Source organism: Dermacentor silvarum, chromosome 8 (genome assembly GCF_013339745.2).
Source record: "Dermacentor silvarum isolate Dsil-2018 chromosome 8, BIME_Dsil_1.4, whole genome shotgun sequence".
Taxonomy (NCBI): Eukaryota; Metazoa; Arthropoda; class Arachnida; order Ixodida; family Ixodidae; genus Dermacentor; species Dermacentor silvarum.
The window spans coordinates 34,743,016-34,755,214 of NC_051161.1; the positions used below are offsets into that span (position 1 = coordinate 34,743,016).

General features: G+C 41.4%; 1 long non-coding RNA gene across 3 annotated transcripts; it reads right to left on the reverse strand.

The window, feature by feature from the left end:
• Positions 1–1,546: 1,546 nt before the first annotated feature.
• Positions 1,547–11,571, reverse strand: LOC119461008 (uncharacterized). Of its 3 annotated transcripts, none has more exons than XR_007468530.1 (5): positions 11,325–11,571; positions 10,523–10,625; positions 8,657–8,839; positions 7,041–7,204; positions 1,547–2,335 (listed from the first exon to the last, which is right to left on the reverse strand). It is a non-coding gene; the product is annotated as an uncharacterized LOC119461008 (long non-coding RNA). The 3 variants fall into 3 exon arrangements; XR_007468531.1 differs by lacking the exon at positions 10,523–10,625 and adding an exon at positions 10,184–10,217 and having other exon boundaries at positions 11,325–11,568; XR_005193914.2 differs by lacking the exon at positions 10,523–10,625 and having other exon boundaries at positions 11,325–11,565.
• Positions 11,572–12,199: the final 628 nt, after the last annotated feature.

Sequence of the window (12,199 nt, forward strand, 5' to 3'; positions counted from 1 at the left end):
GAATTCTCGGGATGACACCAGTTTCGAGATATTAATTCCCGAACAATGCGAAGAAATGCATTGGCGTTCCAGTTAGTTTCTTAACAAAACGTCGCTTTATGCATTAATTGAAGCACAAAATTACCTGGAACGCCAATGCATTTCTCCGCAATGTTCGGGAATTAATATCTCGAGACTGGTGTCATCCCGACAATTTGTTGCAAGTGGATCCGCCTTGCGAACTCCACGGCTACAATTTGTAAATTGCAATATGGGCCATCAGGTAATTAGTTAAAACCTAATTAGTGAATTTTTGTTGATTACTCGATTATGCATTTCAATTTCTTGTGCAAGTAATGTCCGACTCTTCGAGTAGACCAGCTCATTAACTAGAATCGGGCTACCTGCCCCAGGCAACCTTAAATAAATTTTGAAAGTGTTCGCTCAAACACCCTGTATATATATATATATATATATATATATATATATATGTATATATATATATATATATATATATATATACACACTAAACAATTTCTCACCCATAAGGGTGTAAATCAGCTTGTCCCCAGACGAACACCCTTTGCCACCTATTGGGTGCTTAAAAAAGGGTGCTAGAAAAGGGTGCAGAGGCCAGCACCCTTAAGGAAGGGTGCACAGCATAAAATTTTAAAGGGTGTAGTGGTCGCACCCTTACTAAAGGGTGCTATTTCACCATAACACCCTATAAAATGGGTGCTGGAAGGGTGCTCTACATTGATTCACCCGAGAAGCAAAAGCCGAGGATTGATGTACGACCGCAAATGTGTCCACAAAGGTAGAATGCTCTACTCCGCAGACAATGCCGCGTGACAGGCCGCTTGCTAGCAACTGATATTTGGACAAAACAATGTATATATATATATATATATATATATATATATATATATATGTAGTGGGACAATATGCATCTTTCCCATCCATGAATGACACTTGTCACGCATTTCATAAATGTTGTATAGCTATACACCTATTTGTGGACCAAAATGCACAGCATCAATCCAAGGCTCCTGCGTACCTGCACACATGCATGCCCAGGAGATGGACGCTTGGTCTCCATCCAGACATGCATGCCATGCAAACAAAAAATTGATTCAGGAAAACAATGCATAGGGACCATTCGTTTCCAAGGAAATATACGATTGTTGAACTGTAACAGTCATATTTCCCTTGCAACAAAGGCAGAGAATATACACTACACAGCACCTGGTCATCTCTTGCTCATTTGAGAAATGCGTGGCACAGGTGGGTTTTTGTACACATAAGATTGCGGAATAGTTTTGGTATCAAAGTAAATTTATTAAGAACGTCAGTAAAATAACGCAACACAAATACATATCACCTGACCTATTTTAATACAGCATTCAACTTCAAAAAGAACAGTTGCTAACTTTGCATATGGGAAATGATCCGCAGCATCGTGTATACTCCGCTGACCTACCACAACAGTATATGAGATCAGCTTTCGTAACTACGTAATAAGCGAGAAGTACGTATCAACCTTCTAGAGCTTTTATTTTTTTTTACGACTAGAATCTTGCTTAGTTATTGAAAGTTAAAAAGAGCTAATGATGTAATACAAAAGACAGTTTACCTGTAACATTTAGATAAGAAAGTGTTGAATAGTTTAAGCCTTTCTGTAACGCATATGAAAAATGCCAACAGTGACCGAGACCAAGGAACGCCCCACATGGAGAATGCTTCTAAGTTTTTTAACAATTTGTGGTGCTGACAATAGAAAATTGTTAGTGTAATCATTTTATGGCTGACAGGTAAATGATCAGAAAGCAGAAAACCACATGCTGCCAGTGGGATCCTAACTAACCACATCTGAAAATAATTACACTAATAATTTCCAACTACTAACACTGCAAATAAAAAAAACGAATAGCGTTGCCATAAGCTTGCCTTGTTATCGGTGACTGTTGGCTTCCTTCATATGTATTGCAGAAATGGTTAGACAAAACAAAACTTGCACCTGAAAATTACAGCTAAACTCATGATGAGGTAACAGTGCACAGCTTCAGCACATTAAACATGGCACATATTTGGCAACATTGTTCAAGAACTTTGTAGCCACTACTCTAGGGGTACTCAATGTGAGCCCAAGGAAAAGGCGCTCCAACACGAGAAGAGTATTGAACAGCTTGCGGTCGGACTGGATATTGAAGAGCCAGTAAGCAGATAAAACAGCCGCCAGCCCCTCCTCCCCATTTTTCACTGCAAACATCTCGCGGTCCACCTTGATGTGGAGGTCAGCCTCTTCAACGTCTTCTCCAGAAAATACGATGCAAGAGGTTGCAGGAACGCTCGGGTCCTGTAGTGGCAAGAAAAATATTGCATCATCACCAACAGACCATGAATAGTATATTGTCACCTCTTCCTACTTATTCACCCTTTATAAAGCTATATGCAGGTTATACACGATTTCAATGTAAAAAAACAATGTTAACAATACAAATGGCTAGTTGACATTTATGGACCCAATTTTGGTTTATGCCCGACGCAAATTTTGGGACCACACTCGGCAGTGTCCAGACTTCTTGAGATGGAGGCTTTATTTTATAATAAATATGTTCCACAGGATTTGCTGAGGCCAAAATTTGCACAGAATTTGCTTAATTTAAACATTGCTGAGAACTAAAACAGCGCACTTCTCTTCCAAGCTGTTTTGTGCATGCCATTTTAAATTCCACTTTCACAAAAAAGTGAGTGCATTACAAGGCAGAAGCAAAAATTGCATCCATAATCCTTCATGTGATAACACTGAGGACAACACTGGAAACTATCTGGCATATATATATTGAATAAATAAATACTTTTTTGCAATTTAGGAAGGTGATTGGCCCTTACTTGAAAGTGGCATTTTCAGTTCAATTTTTAAAGGAGTAGACACCTTATTTTAGTCGCATGTTTTCTTCTTTTCTTTTAAATGATGCGGTAGACATAATAAATGGTTGGCCATATGGTATTCGCATTGCCAAATAATTATTATTTGAATTTATTTTCTCATGTTACCCGTCGCGGTTGCTCAGTTAGCTAAGGCGTTGCGCTGCTGAGCACGAGGTTGCGGGATCGAATCCCGACCGTGGCGGTCGCATTTCGATGGAGGCGAAATGCAAAAACGCCCGTGTGCTTGCGTTGTAGTGCACGTTAAAGAACCCCAGGTGGTCAAAATTATTCGGGAGCCCTCCACTACGGCGTGCCTCATAATCAGAACTGGTTTTGGCACGTAAAACCCCAGAAAGAAGTATTTTCTCATGTTCCAATTTCAGTTTCATCAATCCAACGAGGGCTGTGACATGCAGTTGAGGTCACGCAAGACATGAAAAAACGACAATATAATCACTGATATAGTTTCAATTCACTACAACGCTTAAACACGTTTCAAGAGCTATAGACCACAAATGATGTATCAGCAGTTATATTGCAGCTTTCTTGCTGTCTTGTGTGACCTAAACACCAACTACACATCACAGGCATCGTTAGGATGAAATCAAAACAAACATCATGGAATAAATTCAATTATAAATTATTCAGCGTTCGTAGGCCAATAATACTGGGTGATCATGAATATTAATGTCCAATGCATCATTTAGAAGAAAATATGCATGCAAAAATTTGGTCCTTAAACTATAAATTCTTGGTGAACTATTGTCCTATACAATTTCATGTTATTTCTGGCACCTAGTTCCAAGACATATTTCAGGTTCTTTGTCGCTATTACTTCGTGGTTGCTCGGGCCCTGCTCATCACCACACTTGTAAATGTAGTCTCTCTCCAGTCCATTGGCATTCAAAATTCCAGTAATGTTATGCTTGCTCAGGCCCTGGTCGTCACCCCCCTTGTAAATAAAATAATCTCTTCAGTCCATTGACATTGGAAATGCCAGTAAGGTTTAGCGTATAAAGTCGGAAGACGCAACATGCTGTGCATTCATAATAGTAGCTGGCAGCTCCCCGGGGAACACCTTTATGCTTTTAGAGTACTTGCTTTACGTATTTCTTCACTACTTTGTTTGAAATATGATTCTTAAGATTGTTTTTATATTATTGGCTCCCAAAATTGGGGGAGCCACCTATACAATAGTGCAGCCATTGTCCGTATATGGTATTTATCTACCATGTTTATGTGCCATATGTTGCTAGGTAGCAAATACACAAGATAATAACCAACAATTGCTTAAGAAAAGTAAAAATTTCCTGAAAAGAAACACTGCTTAAAAACATCAGTAAAAACGCAAACAAATGCAAATTATACAGTGGATTCTCTTGCCCAGAGAAGTCATGGCTGCTTCAGGTCCAACGTGATTTATTTGATTTAACCAAGCGCACCACCAGTTGGCAAGTGTTCCCCTCAAGCACTAGCTGTAGAATGAAATCTCAGTGCAGTTTTTGGAACTATCACAGGCGCACCATATGGCAAGGTTTTATGACGTCCCTTACCAGACAGCAGCAGTCCTCGAATAACAACCATATATTTAGGGAGTAGGACCTTTGGTCATTTTTTTATTCTACAAACTTTTCCTGTGGTTGTTGTCAAGCATGTTTATTTTTTTCGGTGAATTATTGACGAATGAAATATTGATTTTTTCAAAAGTCACTAAGAATCCAAATCTCAGCGTTCTTGTTCGCGTGAAAAGTTTAACCAGTAATTATCGTGTAATGGTAATGCTTCGAGCTATGCTTGTGGAAGGAATTGCTATCATTAAAAAAATAACACGAATTAAGTAAGGTAGCCAACAGACAAAACCGCAAGTGGAAGTTTTACTTCTCTAAGGACTATAGGCTGACATGTTAGGCTGGTCACGGTGGGTTCAGCAAATGACATGACGTAAAAAAAAACACCCTTTTCCCTTGATGTGCTAGTGAAACTCGTGGAAACTGTTCGAGTTTTTGTGTATATCGAAAGCCTACACACACACCGGCAGATACCTGCAGTTTGGCTCAAACCACTCCATATCCCACAATACATTGGTAGTCGCAACGCAACTGAAAAGACCATCTGCAGTTCAAGAGAGGAGAGAAAAATATAGGAGAAAGCGATTATCATGGACCTCTTGAACAATGGCTACAAAAGAAGCTTCATTCACCACGTGTTGCAACAACTTGACCTGGGCGCCCACACACCCCTCAAACACTTTCCTACACGAACCGTCAGTAATACTGCCTTCCATCAGCCATCCCTTCGGATCTCCGTCACGTACATTTATGGTATAAGCAAACAGCTAGCATGAGTGCTGGGAAAGGAGGGTATCCATGTTGTGCAAAAACCCACATCAACGCTTCAGCGGCTCATACCACGACTATAAGATCGGCCTCCAAAAGAAGTTCCCATGATTAGTTTACCAGGTGCCTTGTGCCTGAGTGCTACACCTCCTACATCGGTGAGACGAACTTCCCAGAAAGAATTCAGCTGCACAAAAATGATGTAGGCAGTTTCAATGCAGAGCGCAACGCCCTCGCAGAACATTGTGAGAAGCATGACCATCGCATCAACTTTGACGGCACCAGTGTCATTGGCACTAAAGCTAACCACATGAGGAGGCTCTACCTAGAATCGTGGTATATGCAAGCCATGCAAGGAAACCTGAACAAATCCACGGGAGCACTTCCAAGCGTATAACTGCACGACCTTCAAAGCCACCGGCAAGCACGACAACAAAGAGACCTAGACCAGGAAAGGTGGAAAGCACAACACAAGACTGCTCAAGAACGATATGTGTGGTCTTTCCGAGCGTCAGTTTTAAATTAAATCAAATCTTGGCTGGAGAGTCGTCCTTTACTGACAATTTTTTAATAAGCCTGACAGACTTCTGTAGATGTTTACCTTTATAACTAAGATATGCACTCGCGTGTGCACTGCAGGTGTTGCAAAAATGGTGCGCTGCACTTTGACAGTGCTAACATTCTAGATGAAAGCAAAGATCACACGTAAACTCCTGGAAGCGCATCATACGAGGAAAAGATGCAATACCTCCGTGAGCAAAGCTTCAGTTTTCTTGTACAGATCAAAATAAGACCTTTTTCTGCCTCAAGATAAGATGCACCTTAGAGTGTATGTCGGCCCTAAGTTCACCATTGGGACACGTCTTTCGTTTTGCATTGTGTGCATGCATGCACGATGCAGCGTTTATATTTAGCCTGCCATGTTGCAAGAAATTGTTTGCGAGGTCTTGTGCTGCAGTTATGTCCTCGAAAAATCTAGTTTTTTCAGAGATCACGTGGACCTGACTACGCAGACTGAGAACTTATCTTCACAGGAATTCAGGTCGGCCATTTAAAAGTCGTTTATTCCTTTTTAATGGGCCCAGATATCTGTTCCGATATAAATTAAGCTTGCCGTGTTTGACGCAGAACTATCACAGTAAAGCACAGTGCGTTTATGATGAATTTTGAGCTAAGCTCATGGGTACTAAACATTCATTGTAGCAGAACAAACTCGCAAGAAACTTATCTGCTCTTGCACAAAGATGACAGACCATTAAGTTCTTTGACATTGAAAGACAGAATCCGAAGTGCTGCAACTGTTAGGATGCCTCCAAAGCGAAAGGTTTATAGCGAACACTTTAATGCACTTGTTTAGTATCTTCCTAAAGTTCCCTAAATCTGTGACAAAGGTTGGTTTTGAAAACTATTAACGCTGTGATTTTCTGTCACTAAAAGCAAATGAACACTGGTGCTAGGGTAACATCCCCTTATTTATGTCGACTGCACCTTGAAGACCTTTCCCGTCAAGAATATTCTGTGCCTGCCATGGCACAGAATATTCTTGATCTACGCATGTAACTGTGCAACACTACGCCAGTTTATTTCCATTCCACAGATCAAACAACCTACCATTAAAGAATTTAAGTTTTAGAGAAGATATGAGTTGAAAACTTGAAGAACTGTCTTAAAAGAACCAAATAATTGAACACAGATGTACTCTAATGTTATGCCTATGAGACGAAACCCTGCAAAAATAATGTCACGGAGTGTAGGTCTAAAAGCTGCCGATGAAGCCTTTGTAACAGTACTCACGTCGTGTTCGCAGCCTCTCCGGTGACATCTCACGAGCCTTTTGAAGTGATGCCATTACACTTGCTTCGCAAGGGATGTGTTTCATTTCTGCCATTTTCACAATTTTGTTGATCCCTTTTGCAATACAAGGTGATGGGTCAATCTTAGTCAGTCTTGCAAAGTCACTGCAAAATTGCAAAAAAAGATGTGTCCGAAGTGCACTACAAGAACCAAGCAAATACATAGCAGTTATTTTTACCATCATGTTATCTACAAGCACACAATTTACATTGAAGATTTGGCAAACGACAGATGTAAACAATCCAAGTGAGCACTCTGACCTCACGAAATAGAAATGGCATTTTTCTTCTGAAGGTGTATGAGAAACTGAAAATTTCTAGTCACACAGAAAAGAAAACCAAGTTATGGTGCTCATTGTTTACTCTTTTTTTATTGAAATAAAAATGAATCGAGTTGTCCCCATGTCTTAGCCACCACTACCCTTTTTCGCTTAACACAGAAAAGTTTTAAAAAATTGTCGCAGTTTCACCCGAAAGGCGAAGCATCAATTGCGATAGCAAATTAGTAGAGAGCTATACGGAGTAAGCATAGTAGTTTTATCAGCTGTATAAATTTGGACATGCAGCAGCATCAGCAACGCGCAGTACTGTTGTCGACGCCGTCGTCGTGCCCGCGTTCGCACCGAACGTGCCCGGCGTTGGTGACTGTTGCCGGTGCCTCTGCGGGTGGCTCGGAGGTTTTCGATGAGATCTGAACAGGACACTCGTCGAGCAGCGCCGGAAGTCTTTACCCACCTTCTGTCTCCCAACGTTTTTACATAAATAGGGATTTGGTGCGGCAGCTAAACGTCGCCTCCCCTCCCTCCTTTCCCCCACCCCCCGGCCTTTCACGCCATGGAAGAAGTCGTATTTGCTCTATATATATATATGGTGATTGTAAAGGAGAAAAGAGATGCTTAATTCTGCAGCCCTTCATGGAGCACAGCGCAGAAGCGCGTTTGTCTTCCGCCATGTGTTCGCTCGCCATGAAAGTGCGCGTCCCTCGCGCCCTTTCAGTCGCACATACAGCATACGGCGATTTCATCACCGTTGACGTCATACGGAACCTCACGGCGACGGCAGAAATCCGCTTTGGAGTGTCCATGTAATTGCTATCGCAATAATAAAAAAGAAAGTCTTGCTCTCGGTAAGTTCAAAAGTTATCTCTTGAACACAGTTCTCTAGTATTTTTCACACATAAGCACTATGCACACACACACACAATGTAGTTCAGTCAGTATTCATCACAAATGCCAGTGTCTTCATACAAGCGTTGAACGACTTTCATTGCTTTGTGGTGTACCTTTTGATGGCCAAGCGTCTGTGGCGCAAGGACAGCCTTGGTGACATAGCTAATGAGTCTTCTGCCCGAATACATTAGAGCACTAACTTTTTCATCAGATAAATATGTAGAGAGCAGTAGTCTTTTTTTAGTACACTAGAACATGTGTGTGCATTAAAATTAGTTTTTAAACCATTTACAAAAGCTCTAGTTCTTTTTGAATGCAGCCGCCTCCACAACCATGCAGGCTAAGTTAATGTAAATGCTGTTTCATACATAGTAGCAAAAGTACTTACCCTCTCAAAGCTCATCATGTATGGGTACTTCCTCTTCGCCTCATGAATATTATTTATCAAGGCCATCCTTTCATTGATTTGATCCTCGTTAGGGGAGCATTTGTGACATTCACAACTGAGCCAGTCCGTGTGCATTGCAAAACTTGTTTCGTCTTCTCCGGCTATTGTAGAGATAGCAACATCCTGAGGGAAGCAACACCAATATAGCTGATTGCAGCATAAATACACCTGCACTATGCAAGGAAATATTTCAGTAATGTTCAAGAGGTATTGTCAAAAGTTAACGGCCTCATTTACAATCCTTTTTATGTGATACATTTACACCAACACACAACTACGTAGGATTTCGTCAACCATGAAAATAGCTAATTAGGTGGATTAACATATGGCCTTGTTCCCACCTGCTAGACAGGCAGCAAACCCACAAAGGACTGTGGTCGAGCACCAAATAACTTTATTAGTATCCCAAAGGCCTCGTTTCAACTGTATCCTTGCATTTTGTTGCAATTGGTCTTTCTGATTTATGGTATTTAGTTTTGCCTAGCTAAATTGATTTGTTAAATATTTGGCCAGCCTAAATTGAATCACGAATCCAAAATACTTTGATACCACCTCAAAACAGAGAGCACTAAAAAGACAGAATTAAATTCTGAGCGCTTCTACTCAGTGAAAATTAGAAATAGTTGAAAGCATTATCAAATGAAAATACTATGGTCACCATTAGCTTGCTACACGTCATCCTAGATAAACAAATCAACATATTGTATTTCACTGCGGAATGCCCCCCACGATCTTTTGCACTTTGTGCCACTGGAGCTCCACTGTGGCTGTTTCTTCACTGCCCTTCCTGCGTGACCCAAACTTCGTGTGGTTCTCACCCACACAACCATCCCTAGGGAGAACTCTTCGCTGATTCTTGAATCTGTAGCGCAAGGCTACCTTCCAGGAGTCCCGCGAGTTGCATGAACAATAGAATAATATTGTGCTCCAATTCAGAGGTCACTTATTGTAAAGGGCCAAATGAAATGTTTAGTAAGCATCATAGAAACAAGGAAAAGGCAAAGCAGTGCAAACAACACAAATGACAGAACACATGCTGATACTACCAATTGAAAGTGGTTTTATGATCATGTGCAATAAGTTCTCTCAAGAAAGAACAGAAAGATTAATGACACCCCAAAAAACAAAAGTCAGACACAATTTCTGAGAGAAAAGAACTTAAGATTTCAGGTAGAGCAGTTTCTTTACGAGTGTGGTCGAAGGCGGGCTGACGCAAGTCACTCCCCTCATGTAGATGATGAAAGCTTCATAGGTTTCCCTAGGTGTTTTTCCTTGATATTAAAACGCACGTCTGGTGAAGCTTCTGTCCGCAGTTATTACGTTTGGAGTGTATGGGAATATTGCTCTCTGTTCCAGCCTCAATGAATTTGTACGCTCAAGGATTTTTACGATAATGGATGTGCCCAGAATCACATTGTCTAGAATCCCCACAGCTGGCTGCCCCAAGTAAAATAACAATTTACTTACAGCTCTACTTTCTACTACGTCCCTCAGTTGTGGGCTGTAAGCACACAGTAAGCAAATTACTACATCTCGAACTTTCTCACCAGCAAAACTATTTTATCATCTCAACAACTCGGCCAATAAAAAAGATAACAAAAAATTTGGCGGTGCTCCAAATGCTCTGATGTATACAATGTGCAAAATACGCATGCTGCCACTCCAACCACGTTCCACCTACATATGCTCTTGTCATTATCAAACAGCAGATGCAAAACACGTAGCAAGTGCATTTGAAGTGGAAGCGTGCTGTCTTCAAATTTCTCAACGAAATTTAAGCTAGTTTAAGGCTACACATGCACATACCTCGACAGCCCCACGGGGGGTCTTCAGAAAAGTTCTAGCATCTTTTGGAAGATTCCGGAAAAACCCGTGTGCTCTTAGAAGTCGGAGAGGCGGTGTCAGGGACCTGTGAGTAATGTTACATTGTAGAGCCCACTTTGCAAGCGAAGCTGCGAAATTTTAGCTGCTAGTGCTTTGGCTTCCTGCCCGTTCTGCGGTTTCCAGCACGTCAGCGTTAAATACATCGGAAAACCGTTCTTCTGAATCCTCACCGGCTTCGGATAGTCACCAGTCGACGGAAACCTCCGCATTACGATCTGAACAATCTGAGCTGCTTTCTGTGCAACCTGGGCCGGTATTTTGTAGCGATGCCTTATGCTTTATTTACTAGTCTTAACATCCACCACTCACGGCCAGCTGATCCAGTTGATAACGTGAACGGACCGTCGCTCTGACCACTGACCAAGCGCGAAAAGCGCGAAGGGGCATTAGCATCCGGAAAGGCATCGCTACAAAATACCAGCCTTGAACAATAGACTGTAGCCGCGCTACTGCTAACAGGCGTTGCGCTTACTGCACTGAAGCTAGGATACTCGCTTTCGGAGTAGCTCGCTTGCGGTTCACTTTTGGGCACGCTACTGCTAGCCCGTCGCGAACGCTTACTGAGCTGCCGGTACGCAAGGCTGTCGCCGGCCTCGACAGGCTGGCCAAGCGCTTCAAACAATTCGGCAACCTCGCGGCGTGCTCTGCTCTTGACATATCTCAACATAGTGTTCATAATCAATACACATACGCGTGCTAGCTGCGCTAACAAACGTTTACTTACCGTTACGAGACAAAGGGCTGCTGTTCCCACCGGAGCTCACATCGCGTCTTCTGTGCCGCCGCTTTCGATGTTGCGATAAACAGACGTTCAAAGCTTGCGGTTCGTACGACTTTCCGATCGGTGGGCACTCTGGAGGACGCCAGTGACGATCACGCAGCCCCAGCCCCAACAGCAATTCAAAAAACTAATGCAAACACGCGACTTCAATTTCACTCCGGCTCCGAGAAGAATGATGCCATCGCAACGCAAATACGCCGCCAAAGCAGGCAGAAGGAAAAGGCGAGACGTTGCGCCACAGCTGCTTCTTGCCAATTCTTCTTTATAATTGCTACTATAATTACGGTATTATTTTATAATATTAAATGTAATATTATGTAATAATAATTATACAAAAAACACAACGTTCAGAAGGTTTTATCTTTAAAGTATAAACGAAAAGCTGTTGATTATTGTAGGCGCCATTTTGTTAAGGACAATTTACAGGAGTTTGGCGTGAAATTTGAAATATTACGTTCATTTGCTAGAAAAAGTTATTTCGAAGAAACAAACAATTAACACAATACTAATACCGATTGCTATACCTACACGTGCACCAACCAAAAATTATCGAATTGGGGTAGGCAAGAGATAAAGGCGAACTTTGGACGCAATGATTTATAGCGTGTCGAAACAAAAAGATAGCAATTATGTAATATTGTTTATATTTCAGGGAACTGTCACTACTTGAGATTATTTAAACCAGTAGGTTGTGATCTAAACTATACAAAAGCAACAAAATAAACAACACAATTATATTAAAATAGGGCATCAGATATTAAAATAATAAAATAAAATAGCACAGCAATTATATAATAGAGATTTAGACACAATGTCGT